The 14,790-nt window shown below is 34.3% G+C and overlaps 1 long non-coding RNA gene across 1 annotated transcript; it reads right to left on the reverse strand.

The window, feature by feature from the left end:
• Positions 1 to 8,284: 8,284 nt before the first annotated feature.
• On the reverse strand, positions 8,285 to 11,708 carry LOC112942433. The gene is made up of 4 exons (XR_003248383.1): positions 11,642 to 11,708; positions 10,575 to 10,689; positions 9,907 to 9,967; positions 8,285 to 8,431 (listed from the first exon to the last, which is right to left on the reverse strand). It is a non-coding gene; the product is annotated as an uncharacterized LOC112942433 (long non-coding RNA).
• Between the last annotated feature and the right edge of the window lie 3,082 nt (positions 11,709 to 14,790).

Consider the following 14,790-nt stretch of genomic DNA (forward strand, 5'->3'; position numbering starts at 1 on the left):
GATAGTTTTATCTTCGAGAACCACCAATTTCAGCCAACAGTCGGTCTCACAGCTCATCTCTTCCGACAGTTAAATTAATGAGGGAGGTCTGAGCCAGCAGGTCTGATCTATACTGAGGTTTAGGCAGTTTAGTGTGAAGATTGAGACTAAAATTYTTGTTGTATTCACATTCTCTGTCTTTATCTTGATATATCTGAGAAGCAAAAAAAAAGGAACAAGAATGGGAATCTCAGTTAATATGTGTAATTCACAAAAATTCTATAATATAAAAGATGAGTACTATATAATCTTGGCATCACAGGAAACGRATATAAAACAAACTTCAAGTACCTGCAGCGTAAGAGAAAATTAAAAAAGAAGGATGACAGAACAGACCAAAATTATATGAAGAATACATACAGCATTTTTTAATTGACATAGTTTAATTTGCATATAGAGCAAGATACCAGAAATTATTCACTGATGAACTAAAGAATGTATAGGTGATAAGTAAATGTCTGTCTTTATTACTTTGAAAAGTTAGGAAAGTTTTCAAACAAGTTTAATCAGATAGCTGCCAAGTCTTACAACTGTTATCATAAATATAGTCTGTCTTTTCTAACTTTTGAAGAGGGCTCAACCTGTCCCATGCAGTAATACTACTTCTGCTAAAGTACCACAACAGAGCATAGAGATGAATCGATATAAAGTTGACTTTCCTGTTTTTACGGTATAGGCCTTAAAAAAAATGGAAACACTGTTTATAGACTGCAGTATATGCTCTGTGCAGTCTGGTGTGAGTACACACCTACAGCTTTATATCCTGTACTGCAAAGTGTGCAGTACAGCAATATTCATCAGTTACATGTTATACACCAGTACAAACACAGTATTTTCTGCAGAGTGATGGCTTTTTAAAATATTTTATTTTAATGTTTTCTTCAAAATATGGAGATCTAAATATTAGCAACAAGTTTTTATTTTAAAAAATCTGTTCAATATTCACACAATGGAACCTATTCTAGGGTTTTTATTATTTACAGACTGGGAAAAATAAATGTTTTGTTATTGCTCTCTCACAGTTCAAAGAATATAAGTAGCCATGATGAACAGGGGTGGGAAAATCGCATATACTGCTCACTTTTCAATTTATTTTACAAGTTAATCATGTACTCTAAAGACATGATGCAATTCTATTGAAGTCCATGGTGTAAGACATAACAAAAATGGCTTCCAAAGAAAATACTAGAATCTATTTTTGGTAATTTTTTCCCTCAAAATCTCCTAACTGACCAGCAAAGACAGACAGAATGGACTCTCTTAATCTGTCATTCTCCCTTGGAACAGGCAGAGCATTTTCATATAAGCTCCAATTACCTTTCATTTAAGAATACACAAAGTAAATCAGAAGAGGATCATTCTCTACAATTTTTTTGTTGTAATTCTCGTAAGTCTTAAAATAAAGTAACTTAGTGATTCAGAAAGAATYTCAAAGCACTTGTAAAATCCTGGAAGATACTTGAATGAATATTTTTTTTAGCAAAAACAAATAAAAAAAATAAACAAATCTCAGAAGTTAGCAGGCAGCCAAACTCTGATCTATGAGAAATCCAGGAATTAATGTAACACCTGGTCTCATGTGTCAAAATCTGAATTTATCTGCACAAAGAACAGTTTTTCCCTTATGGATATGCTGCCTAGGGAAACAGACATGCTTATGCCTTTGATTTTCAAAGACAGCATCTGATAAAGACAAAAAAAAAAAAAAAAAAAAAAGACCTTATATTATGAAATAGATCAAGAGTTTAGGCAAAAACATTTTTCTTAACTAAGACTTTCATGCAATTCAAAACGAACAAATGTCCACCTCCAAGCAGATGCTCTCCAAAATGTACTGTAATTCTAAATGGCAGAATGTATGACAGTTTCCTATAGCTAAATATTTTGGATCAGCTCAGCAAGAATGGAGAGAAGTGATAAATTCTTGGATAGGAAAGGAATAGAAAACAATATTTTTCAGTATGAAGGAAGAGGGATAAACACATATTTTCCAGAGGAGTCTCTTTCAGTTCCTGTTGCTTAAAATTAAAAGCTTCTGGAACAGACGTGTGAACTCCAGCAAGTAAYGTACCGAATGAAGTTGAACAAATCAGATGAAACCTGGTGCAGAATGGAGCTGTTACTAGGCAATCTCAGTAGGCAAGCTGTGTGAGTTGGTCAAATTAGTTCAGTGGGAAAAGTGCTGCCTTAAAGTTACYCAGCTGTCGGGATGCTCAAGGCAAAGAAAACTATTCCTATAGAGAAAGTGAGTGAACTGAACTGTCTGGCTCTTTCATGCATAATGCTCATGTCTCATAACAATTGATATTTGTTCACATGAGCTACATTAGTGCATAAATCAAATTTGAAGATATCTTGAAGAACCTTGTAATAACTATATCTTGCTAGTGGAAGGACATGAATGCCACTTTGAATGGACAAACAATTTCAAGGGATGTGACATTTCGTGTGGATGCAACTAGGAATCTTATGAACAATGACTTTTTTTTTCCTCTATCATCTCCCATACAAGCCAAAATGACATTGATCTATTATAGTTAATGGCCACATCCAGCTATCTCCAAAACAGTGCTAGCTGTAGAGGTAACATAAAATACCCACATTAAGCCAATCTAAATCAAACCTATTCAATTTTATCCATTCTCTTTTAGCAAAGTACTGACAAACAACAACTGCATAGAATTGGCATCTGTTTACACTTATGCCTTAACTTAGCTGCTCCACTAGATCTAGGTATGTGTGTTCTAAGTCATTTTTATATATACTGTGTATAAGTTGCATCTAGATTTTACTTTTTTGTTTTCTTGTACCTTTCATGCTTACACAAACCCATGCCCCATTCATTAGCAATTTTTGAATATTTTTTTCTCATTTTATTTTCCCAAAAAAGAAATTTTTCTAAAATATTTTAATAAATTAAGGCAATAATCTAAGATATATTAAAAATCATTGAGCAGTTGAAACTGCATAGTTAAAACAAAATATCTAGACTTGAATGTTTAAAGATTGTCGGACTTCTAAGTATAAGACAATTTAATAAGTTTCATTTTCAGAGAAAACAGCCACCTATAGTTCATACTGCAACCATCCATACGGCGAGTAGAAAACCAATTATACACATGCATTCGATGTTCTCTGAAGTTCTCTGAATATTTTGCAGTCCTAATTCAGCAACACTCCCAGAAGTCAGTGCTACAGAACATCTAAGACTCCAACACCAGCACAGTCTTGGTAAACAATGAGGGAGATATACACTTTGCTTCACAGATCAGCAAGTTCTCTAATATGCAAGATAGTAAATTTGCTTTGGAAGGAGTACAAGCTGATATATCTCCCTAGATATGCTTTCTGTCGATTGATATGATAAGATATATTTTACTTAAAATTAGGATTGTCTGAAGCTCAGTGGATTTAATTATTTGTAATTATCCAGTTGTTGTCAGTATGTGGCCATTTTATGACAGTGGTATCTACTGTGTGGGTCAGGTTCAACTGTATATCTTTTCAAACACAGAATTAATGTACTATTGATAAAACCATTACTAGAACCAAATTAAAGTCTGGGCTGATGTATTGGTCCACAGGGTGCTGTCAGACATGAAAGGAGTAATTAGTATTCATTACTTCATAGTCTGCAACATTCCAATTATTAATGAACTTCAGCTGCTGGACTGTACCATATCTATCAAAAATATCTTTCTAGTCTTTCTTTATTAGGATGGAAAAAAAATGCCTGACATGACTACTAAAATAAACAAATAACAGAAATGAACCAGAACAACAAAAGTTTTGCATATTTGGTAAAAGTATATTTTTACATATATGCCCCACAAGGGAGACTTACTACATCTTCAGTGAGACAGAGAATGTGAGGTCATATAATGCTGCTAAAATATTCACCAAAAAGAATTTGATTCATATTTGAGTATTTTCATATGCACGTGTGTATGTTCGGAACTCAGTTGTACTCTTGGAAAGCTTTTGCTAAGTAAATGCAATTGCTGTGACCTGTGTCCTTTTCAACTCAACCATTTTCTACTGTTTTAAATTCTTCTTTGTCTCATTCTTTAAGAGATGTCAGACTATTTCTGTAAGGCCAATAKAATTCTAAGTTTCCATAAAGTTTCTCCACTCTGTTTCTCCACCACAGATTTTATAAATCAGACTTTTTCTGGTCTTACTCAGTAGCACTTCAAATGCCATTAAGGAAAAACGCAATAAAAGGAATCATTTTAAGAGGACAATGTGCAGGGTATGGGTGCATCTTCTGGAAGCTTTATGTACTCAAGATTCAGCTGTTGGATAATGATTAGATTTAGTGTTCAGGCACCAAACACCTGAAATTTATGAGCGGGAAAGGAGGGAGAGAGAACTTAGGTGATCTGATCATAACTGCATAGCATTTTTATTTAACATTCCTTTCATAATCTCTCTTAATAGTTTGAAACTGTGCAAGCAGTCTGAAAACTTTGTGACTAAAATTGGAGGCCAATCCAGAACTGCTTTTGGCGGTTATCRACTTTTTATCTTTCTGTATTCTTTATTATTGAAAGTCTAGCTGCTGATGTGATTTTTGAAAATAGGAAGAGGAAGAAGACAGAGGTATTTTCAGGATTCCAAATAAAATCATTTTGACCATAGTCAATAACAGCATTTCAGTTCACAAGGAGAAATATATAGGAAAAAAATTACTCTGCAACCAGAAGTCAACAATGTTTTTTAAAGTGACTCAACTTGTTACAGCWGTATTGAAGACTTAACCACTCATGGAAGTCTTCATGAAAAAGTGATCAAGAGCATGAATAAAACCAGGGCCTAAGTATTAGTTTCCTAACTTTTCCTATCATCATCCCTGACGATTCATATCTAGAACTACCTTAATTAGATCTTAGGAAATATTTTTGATATTTTTCAAATTTGACAGCAAGTTTTCAAATTCTAGATGAAAAACGGTGGTGGTGGAGTAGAAATGGAAGATTCATACACAGGCAACATAGGAGACCAAAACATGTTTTTCTGCTTTCTTTATCACTCATGGTATAGTCTTGGTTAAGACGCATGAATTCAGTCTTCTGTTACCTGATCTGAATTTGAATTACCTACTTGAATAACCAAATTCAAAGCTATCAGAGCTGTAGTCCTGTCAGTGGAAGGGGGAGTTTGGAATAGTTTCTGCAGTAAGGTGTTCAGAGCACTTACATGAGAAAAGGAGCATGTGAGCTTTGGTGCAAGTAGACTAGTTCTATTAAAAAAAAAAAAAAAAAAAAAAAAAAAAAAAAAAAAAAAAACACAAAAAAACAAAACCTGAAGAGCCAGAAGCAGCACTGCCCCTGCCTGGCTGCTTTGGTAAATGCTGGCAGCAAGTTGCTCTGACACACGGAGCATAGGAGGCAATACTGGTGTACAGAATTTCCTCTTCCAGCTGCTCTTTTTTTGACCCGTCTTGTAACTCTCTTTCTCTCCCTCTTTCCCTCTCTCCCTCCTTCCTTCCTTCTTTCCCTCACTCCCTTCTTTCTTTCTCATTAGTCTTTTTCACTTTTTTTAGACCAGTTCCTTGATTTGTCCCATGATATGTCCCAATAGACCATGCAAAGCTGAGGCATGGTTTCCTTAGATTGATATTAGTACTGGAAAACCCTTCAATATCTTCAATCCAAGAAACTCTTCAATCCAAATCCAGTCTGCCAGTTCCCCCACACATGAGGGCAGACGGGGAATAGGGTTTGTTCAGGGGAGAACACAGGATAAATGATAATTGCTTTTTAAAAAAAATAAGGCATTACTATGATGGTTTACTGTACTGTACAATTGTCTGGATTTCATTAAAATAAACTCAGATAGCCCTTCATAGTCCTTAAAAACCTCAAAATGTTTTATAACTTATACAGTTGTTGAAAGATGTTTTTTGCTGTTTGTTTATTGGCAAAGGACCTGAAAATTGTTTTTGCCTTGAATGTGATACACTGGATTGGACTTTTTCCTCTGCTAGAGGCAGCATCCTGTAGACTAACCTATGCAATACTRGCAATGTCATATCATTAGAATTTGCACCCTACCTGTTGAAAAAGTGTTTTGCGCTTCATAAGCAGCACACCACAGCTTCCATTTTATTTCTAAAATAAGTAGCAAAAGGTTCTCTTTCAAGCACCATTTCAAATGGAAAATACCTATAAATAAGCAGCAGCTTTGAGACACTCTAATGTTTCAAGATTTCAAGTAAGGTTAATTCAACAAATACCAATCCCCTATAAAAATTAGGGGAACTTCAGGGCAGTACAGGCAAAAGCCAATTCTTCAGCAGGCTTATACTCTTCCTATCCTAAATGGCTTTTAAGGTCAGTCTCATATTTATTTTTTATCCATTTAATTCCCTCCTGCTGGGGATGTGTCCCTGCAGGCCAGGGCTCACAGTGCATTAGGAAAGTGGCTTTTGCTGCTGATACTCTATCACTGGGCAGTCCGCCGTTATTCCAGGCTGCTATCATGGTGTTACACATGGCAATCAGGTCCAGGTATTTGGTTATAGGAACATGAAGCTTTGAATCAGAAAAGTAYATAACAATCTGTCAAGGCTGCAAAGAAGCAAGACATGATCCAGTGCAATGCATAAGATAACTGGATTGATATAAATTAAAACTTGCTAGGCAGAAAAGTAAGAACCACCCCTTTGGACTGTCAGATGCCAAAGAATATACCAGAAGATGTGAAAAGTAGATATTTATCATATTTATCATGGGTTTTCAAAAAGATATGCTTCCCCTTAAGACATTTATTTCATTAAGTTTAATAAGTTTGGTTAAACTGAAAAAAATACACAGAATAAATTTCAATATATGTAGCTTTAGATATTGCAAATTCAGTGCTCATTTAATGTTCTGGAATATGTTTTCTTTTTCTGAAACATAAATCAGTATTCATCTATACAAAAATCAGAAAACAAGGAGCTATCTAACAGACTCTCCAGAGTCTCTTTCTGGCAGGAAAACTATCCAAACTAAGAAGAGGTATTTCATTAACTGCTCTTCAGTGCAAGCATCTTAAAACGTACAAAGTTAATTTAAAAATTAATTCCAATGTAAAACAGGGATTCCATACTTCACATGCTCAGAGAATAAGCTATATTAATTGTGAGACAATATTGTGATTTGTGGCACACTGGAAAAATTGAAGAAGTAGAAGAGGGTCAGGAGCATTCAGAGTAGTAAGGAGACAGGAACAGCCCAAAGCTTCATGAAAAAAGATAAGGAAGGAAGGGCTAAGTGATATATAGTGGTGAAGATGGTGACAAGAGAATAATCCAATTTGAAAGACAGAACAACAGAGAGAAATTTCATGCTATTCAGACCATAYCATATTACAGCTATACTTTGTAAGCTGTGTGCAGGAAAGATGAATGGCAGCATTTCCTGAAATGCTGATATATGAGGMATGTTTCCAGGAGGCCAGAGTAACACACTGCCACAGCCAAGAAAGGAAATACTGTAGAGAAAACTCTGCATTTTTTTAATCTTATCATGATTTCCTCCATGTATGAAGAAAAGAGGATTTTGTTATTATACTCTTCTTAGAGCTGGAAAACTAAGCAAAATAGAGCTCTTTACACCACTGCACAACCATTTATAGGATTTGCTGTTACAAAGGTGTCAGCAAAGGGCAGAATTTGGTATACTGAATTGGAATGTGAGMGAATTTTCATTTGCCAAAAGAAAATTGTCTTCTTTCCCTCACTTCCCTCAAATGTACCTGCAATCTGAGAAAAGCATATATACTAGAAAACAAATACCGATCTGCAAGGAGTATTTCACAGTCTCTTTTAAACATAGGCTTTTTAAATACAGACCTTTTAAATAAAGAACTCTGTATTCACTGAACTCAGAGATGCATTCATTCTTGAAAGCCTTAAAATGTATAAAATCAATGTCATTAAACAGCTCTCATTTTTATAAATAAATTTCTATATGCACAAAAATAAAGCAAGAGAACAATTGCTAACATTTTTGATATATTTTTCACTTAATTTTTAGAAAATTCATAAATATTTATTGAAATCATTAACTATTCTATTCTGCAGAGGCAGAAATAGAATTCTACAATAACAGCATATTCAAACTCTTCTTTCTTTTATAAAAGGGGAATATAAAATATCCTCAAAGAAAACAGAAGTATATCTAAATAAATATATCTATATAATATATATAGTAAATATATCTAATATATAATATATATAATAAATATATCTAATATATAATATATAATAAATATATCTAAMTATAGTGCTTAGGAGAGTGAATATTCATCTCTTTTTTTCACGGTAAATTCATTAATATGGATGAAGGTACTCCCAACTGCATTCACAAGAGATATCCAACAAATGATGAGTAAAGGATTGTTCCTGTTAAAAGTTATAACAGAGACCTTTAGAATGTAGCAGGTTTGAAGTATTTTAGATATCCAGTTTTTGCTACAGAACTCATTAGAGTCTTCTTTAAATCATCAACTGAAGGCAACAAGACAATAAATCCATTAATTTACAAGAGGGCTTTTTTTGATTTATCCATTCTCCCCTCTTGTTGTCACTGACTGCTAAGTCATAAACAATAAAGAGCACCCACCTCATTCTCCAAAATAGCTTTGAAATTTGAAGATTTACTAAACATAGAATGATCGTCTATTTAAATCTTCAGTAATTTTACTATACCACCCAAGCACCATAAATCACTAGCGACACTGGCTAACAAGGGTTTAAGAGTTTGAACATGCAGTGTAATAAATTTCCAGACAGTTAAAAATCACTATAATTTTATTCTAATGCATTATAGATTGCCTGTAATGTCATCCTGGCCAGGGTGACCCATTTCTAATTTTGAACAGCTGTTCAGCTCGGGAGTTAGTTAATGATTAAATATAAATTGCYTGATTTATTAGTCTGAATGGTTGAGCTTCCAGGTCAATGCTATATAGACAAAATCATCAGTCTTGATGCTTTTCAGAAGTTAACTGTCTCCTGTTGTAGTCAAAAAGAATTTATTCTCAGAGGAAAAGACCTGACATTCTCAATTAATCCTTTTAAATATCTTCTCCCTTAACTTATACAATAAGATCATTAATAAAACCCCTCAAATCTTGAAGAAAAATTTCCTTTAACTGTGTATAAGCCTTCAAGTCCAAGACTTGGACACTGCCTTTGTGCAAAGGTCATTGAGTTTCTGATGACTTCGGGGTCTGCAAAATGCAAAAGTCTCAAATGTGTCTTGGAGAAAATCAAAACTTTTCATGTACAGATAATATAATACCTTAGCAGTTTTGCTGTTTTCCTAGCAAAGGAAAATTATTTATGTACTTTACCTCTCTTGATGTATGGATTTTAGAATAGGTATCATACGATTATCTGATTTAATTGCGTTAGTTTCTTTAGATAGTTATAAATACTGTTTTCCAACCTGATTTTGTGTTCTTGATTGATAACTTCCACCGACAGATTTGCAAAAATAGAATTATTCCTTTTTTGTTCTTGTAAAACAAGACAGATTTTACAAAGTGCAACTTCATATTTAAGAAAAATCAGACCACCTGGGAAATTCATGAAAATGAGTAGTGTGAATACTCTTTGCTGTTTTTAATTTGTGTTATTGTGAAGTCTCTTCTGGAGATCTTCAAAACCTGCCTGGATGTGATTCTGTACAATGTGSTCTAGGTATCTCTGCCTGAGCAGGGGTGTCRGACTAGGTGATCTCTAGAGGTCCCTTCTGACCTCAGCCATTCTGTGTTTCTGTGAAAAAGGAATGGGTAAAATTCTAAGCGATGGACTAAGACAACATCATTTCTACCAAGACTTAAGGAAGACAGCACAGCAATGCTACGGCTTACCTCAATGGTTTTCTTGAAACTGACCATTAAATAGGCATGTGCTAGCTTCAGTCATGCTTTTCTACAAATAAAGATAATACCTACACTGAAAAGACGGCAATTTTAACATAAATGCAATCTAATTGTAATTAAAAAYGGATGGTTTCTGCATAAGGATAAAGAAAAAACAAGGAGCTAATGTGGTTGGTGCCTTCCACTTCTTTACAGCAATGGGGCAGACACAGGACAACTTCACCCTGACCTACAGGATTACTCACTCTTTCAGCTCATTAGCAAGAGGCAGCCCAGGCTGTCAAATGCATTCACAGTTGTGTATAAATGTGGTATCTTAGTCATRGAGATCTTTCTCTAGGGACCATGCCAATTCAGGCCACTCAGTAGCACACATTTTTTTTTGGCAAGTGCAGGTAGTATCTGTCATTTCCAGTGCAGTACATTTCATTTCCCTGGATTTTACGATGGGTTGGTTTTTATTTATTTTTAAACTATCCTCCCTGCATTGATTTAAATCATTTTTCAGCAAGGGCATGTTGTCATTCCTCACTCCCTTGCTTTTTCCTTTTACTCTGTTTTTAGTAATCTTTTAGGCTTAACCTAGAATTTAACCAGTTTATTCTAAGTATTTCAAAACTCACTCTGGTAAGAACATTCAGACAAAATATTCTTACCTCAAGTTCTGTCAGTAGTTATGTTTGTGTGGTTACCATCATCTTGACATCAGAATTCCCCTGCAATCGTTTTCCTGAATGAAGCCATGAGCTGACACATATTGCAATCCAGATCCTATTCAAAAAAGGGATGGGTAAATTACAGTTTAAGTTATTTGTTCATATATATGTTAATAGTAATATTTTTACAGCCTCTTTCAGACTGAAGGATATGAAACTTTGAGGAAGGATTGTTGTACTCTTAATTCTGTCTACAAATCTACCACAAATTAGAACAAAACTCTTACTAAATACCCATTTCAACAGTGGAAATCAGGTGCTCAAAGATAATTTTGAAACAGGGCATTTCTGTTTGATGATAATGACAATATAGCAGGATCTAATGGTTCCAGACAAAGTCAGAAGTTTTTTGGACCAGATTCAATACAAACGTTTGAGGACATTGTAGTTACGTCTACGCATACTAAAGCATTTAAGAGAAAAAAAACCCACATAGTAAGTAAATTCCTTCTGGTAGGACACCTTAGCTCCTGAACTCAAAGAAAAAACATTATTAATAATGACGCAAAGAAATGTTTGCTCCCCTATGCTTATTAATCTGAAGCACCTTGGGAGTTCTGTGGAGATAAGGACATTAGCCAATCATCCTTTAGTCTGCAGTCTCTGTCACTCTTGCCATGCCACTGACATTTTCCTGATCTGCAGATTTTTCTCCACGTTATCTTATTTAAGCAGTTAAGAAAACATGTAGTTGTAAGATAAAAYAATTTGAAAAGGTTTCTGTTAATGCCTACTTGACTAAAATAGTTAAGCAAAGCTTAGAATAAGAGATATAGTCACTGTTGAAGACCATTCAACTCCCCTCTTCTTCTGAAAAAGTTTAAGATTAAAATTAAAATAGTCACAGTTCAAAAATGCTAACCACTAATCCAAAAAGGTGAAAAAATCAGAAGTTTTTTTCTCCTTGTATATATGTCCTTTTTCCTTGTAAAACCTTCAACATATTGCTTTTATTTATCAAGAAGAACAAAAACAACGAAAACATTTTTCTCAGTTTTCTCACTTACCAAGAAGATAAGTTTTTACATTCTTCCTAATTGTCAGAAGAAAAGAAAGTGCTTTTCTGAGCAACCCAGAAAGTCCTATTGAAAAGAAAGATGTTAAAGTCAGGCATCTGGGTGGTGGAAGCTATGATGTTAACATCTTAAAAAATATTATTTTTGCAATTAATCAGGTAAGACAGAAATCAAATGCAAGAGCAGAACTTGGAAGACTATTAAAAGAAAGCCCAAAACACAGAAACAAGACAGATTGTGGCTTGCAAGTTTCCAGTGCTTGAATTGGTGATGTTCAATCCAAAATTTTTAAAATAAGCATATAATTAAAAATGAGTGGCATGATGCAATAGTAAAGGGGGAAAATATGAAACTACAAATTAGAGTTCCTTGGGAATAATGGGACAGCCAATTCACTTTTTAATGGCGATACATTTAAATTGAGAAGGTAAAGGCTGAGTTCTTTTCATGAAGCAGACTGACGGAGATCTATTATGAATGAGTGTAAAAATGAATCAACATAGAAATAGTTCTTTTTTTTTTTCCTCTCCTTTTCTGCATGCAGAAAATAAAAGAAAATAAAGGACCTGCTATTTCTACACATCTCAGGTTTGTCTGTGTGATAATATACACCCGACAGAGATGTAATGCTACAGAGTTAAACCATAGGATGCTGCTAGGGAAACAAACAGGAAGCTAAAGAATGCCAAAACAGCACTAGCAAAAATGGGAGGGGAAAAAATGGAAAATGCTAATGTTTGCCTAGACTGAAGCAGCTAGCGGGTTAGTTTTTCTGAACCTCTGCTTTAAAATAAAGGACACACATTCACCAAAGATTCAAAGACAGTAAGGGTGGTAGGAATATTCTTCTGGAGGCATGAGCATCTGCACTATAGTCTTCATTGTATAGTGCAACTCCAGCTACTAGGAATAAACTCTTGTGCTTTAAAGATGGAATTCTGTTTCCTTTTTGATCAAAATATTTGGAAAATAATTCTGCTCTTGAAGAAGAAATCTATTTTTTATTTTCTAACCCATTCCTCACTCCTCACTCTAACTGGGTAGAAACTGTTGGACTAGATAGACAAACATATGTGCTTGTATTTTAAAATTTTAATCTGCAAGAAACCACACGGAGGTATACTTCAGTTGTCTTTAAAACACTGGAATTATATAAAACGATGTACTGTATTTGTACCAGTCTCTATATTTTTGACATTTTAAAAAAAATTACTGCAATAACATTAATTAATGGTTTATCTGTATTTGACAAGGGTTTTTTAGTTAGATAAAACCTGGAACCCATTAAAAGAGAAAGCAGGCTAGTTCACTGTGTTATCTAGGCTGAAGTTTTATTATTGCTTATTAACATCTGCATTGATTATCATTACAGAACATAGCCAGCCATGAAAACTTCCATATGAAAAACAAGTACAAATATCTCTATATCTCTCCACCAAAATAAATAGATAAATAAATAAATAAATGAAAGTTGCATTGAGGGTCAAGGGGCATAGAACATCCATGAATGGAGGAGGAGAGAKCATTAAAAACTCATCTATTTTTTCTATAATAAAAAGCCCCTATTTTTAGAAACCTGGGGAAAGAGATGAGAGTCCTATTGCTACCCAGAATTTGCAAGACATTTAGATGAACTCTGATGGTTTTTCAAAGTTCCTTTACAAAGAATTTCATTGCAACAGACTTTTGAAGTGAAATTTTTGGAGACATAGCAGAATCACTGACATTGGAGGCTTATTCTGACATAAGATACAACATGTAGACTGTGAGACACAACATGTGGACATAGAATTTTCCAAAAGAAATAATAAGCTCTAAATTTTTTTTTTTTTTTTTTTCGTTCTTCGTTAGTTAATAGATGGATTAAGATCTCCTTTATGGAAGTTTTCAGAAGTTCTTGCTCAACTTCAAAATTGTTTTCACATCTCTGGATATATCATAGATAAAAATCAAATCACTTCTTCATTTCTTCAGATTTATGGACTCAATCTTAACTCTTTTACAAGAAAATAAATGCAAGATTTCCTGAGTAAGACTCTACGTGCAGCAGATTTAGTATATCATCATACCAGTTGTCTTAAGTGCTAGGAATGTAAGCACAGTTGATTTMCACACTGCACAGAGAAGTGTTTCTTTTTTATTCTTTTACTGAAGTGCATCCCCTTGTGAAGTATTAATGCACCGAATGAGTTTCTTTTTTTGGATTATAAGATCATGTGGGCTACAAGGACCTTTGCAGGTCACTGGGTCCAACTGCCAGCTCAAAACAGGGCTAATTTGAAAGTTAGATTAGTTTGACATAATTTTTACTTGATTATGTCCAGCTGTATTTTCCCTTGTTGCAATCTGTGACTCTTGCTTCTTGCCTTTTTGTTATCCTTTTATTTCATAATGTCCATTTGTTTACTGACTAGAGAAACCAAATTTCAACCTCCAATATATTTTCACCCCAAATCAGTCTTATTACCTAGCTTTGAATCCCAGCTAATTCTTTATGGCCTTTCCAAGCCAAAATAGAAATTTCTACACAGTAGCTTTCTCCTGAGGCTGTGCACTGAAGCTCTCTAATGTGTTCTGAACTGGGTTTCATCCCATTCCTAATAAGCTGAACAGTATTTTTTTTTTTGGCAGTTGGTTTTAGAAGTCTTCTTCAAATAGTTCACAGTCRGCCAGATGTTCCTCCCTGGGCTAATAAGCAATAAACAGTCACTAAGACTTATTTATGAATAGTCACATTTTTCCTTCCAATATGTAGGATTTTGCATTTATCAGGAGTGAATTTCACCAGCTATAGTGTTCTCCATTCAATAGTTTCATGAGCTCTGGGCTTCACTGTTGTTACAACAACGTAGTTATGACTCCTTAAAAACATTCATAAAGTTGATCATTTACTGTAAGAATCAGTTATAAAAATAACAGTTTTAACTGAAGCCTCTGGCTTTGTAAAAGGAAGCCTGGCTGAACAGGCATGATGGATTTTATAGAGTCGTTAAGAAAAGTATTCATTACAAATGACAACTTGACCACTGTTGCCCTAACACAGGAAAGAGCTAACTGCAGAGGAACCATAATTTAATCTGTGGTGCAGAATTCTTCCTACTAGGAGTTCAGCATAGCTGAGAAAATAACTCTACTCCTAA

The sequence above is a fragment of the Nothoprocta perdicaria genome, unplaced genomic scaffold (genome assembly GCF_003342845.1).
Source record: "Nothoprocta perdicaria isolate Ctin4 unplaced genomic scaffold, notPer1 scaffold_128, whole genome shotgun sequence".
In the NCBI taxonomy this organism is placed as follows: domain Eukaryota; kingdom Metazoa; phylum Chordata; class Aves; order Tinamiformes; family Tinamidae; genus Nothoprocta; species Nothoprocta perdicaria.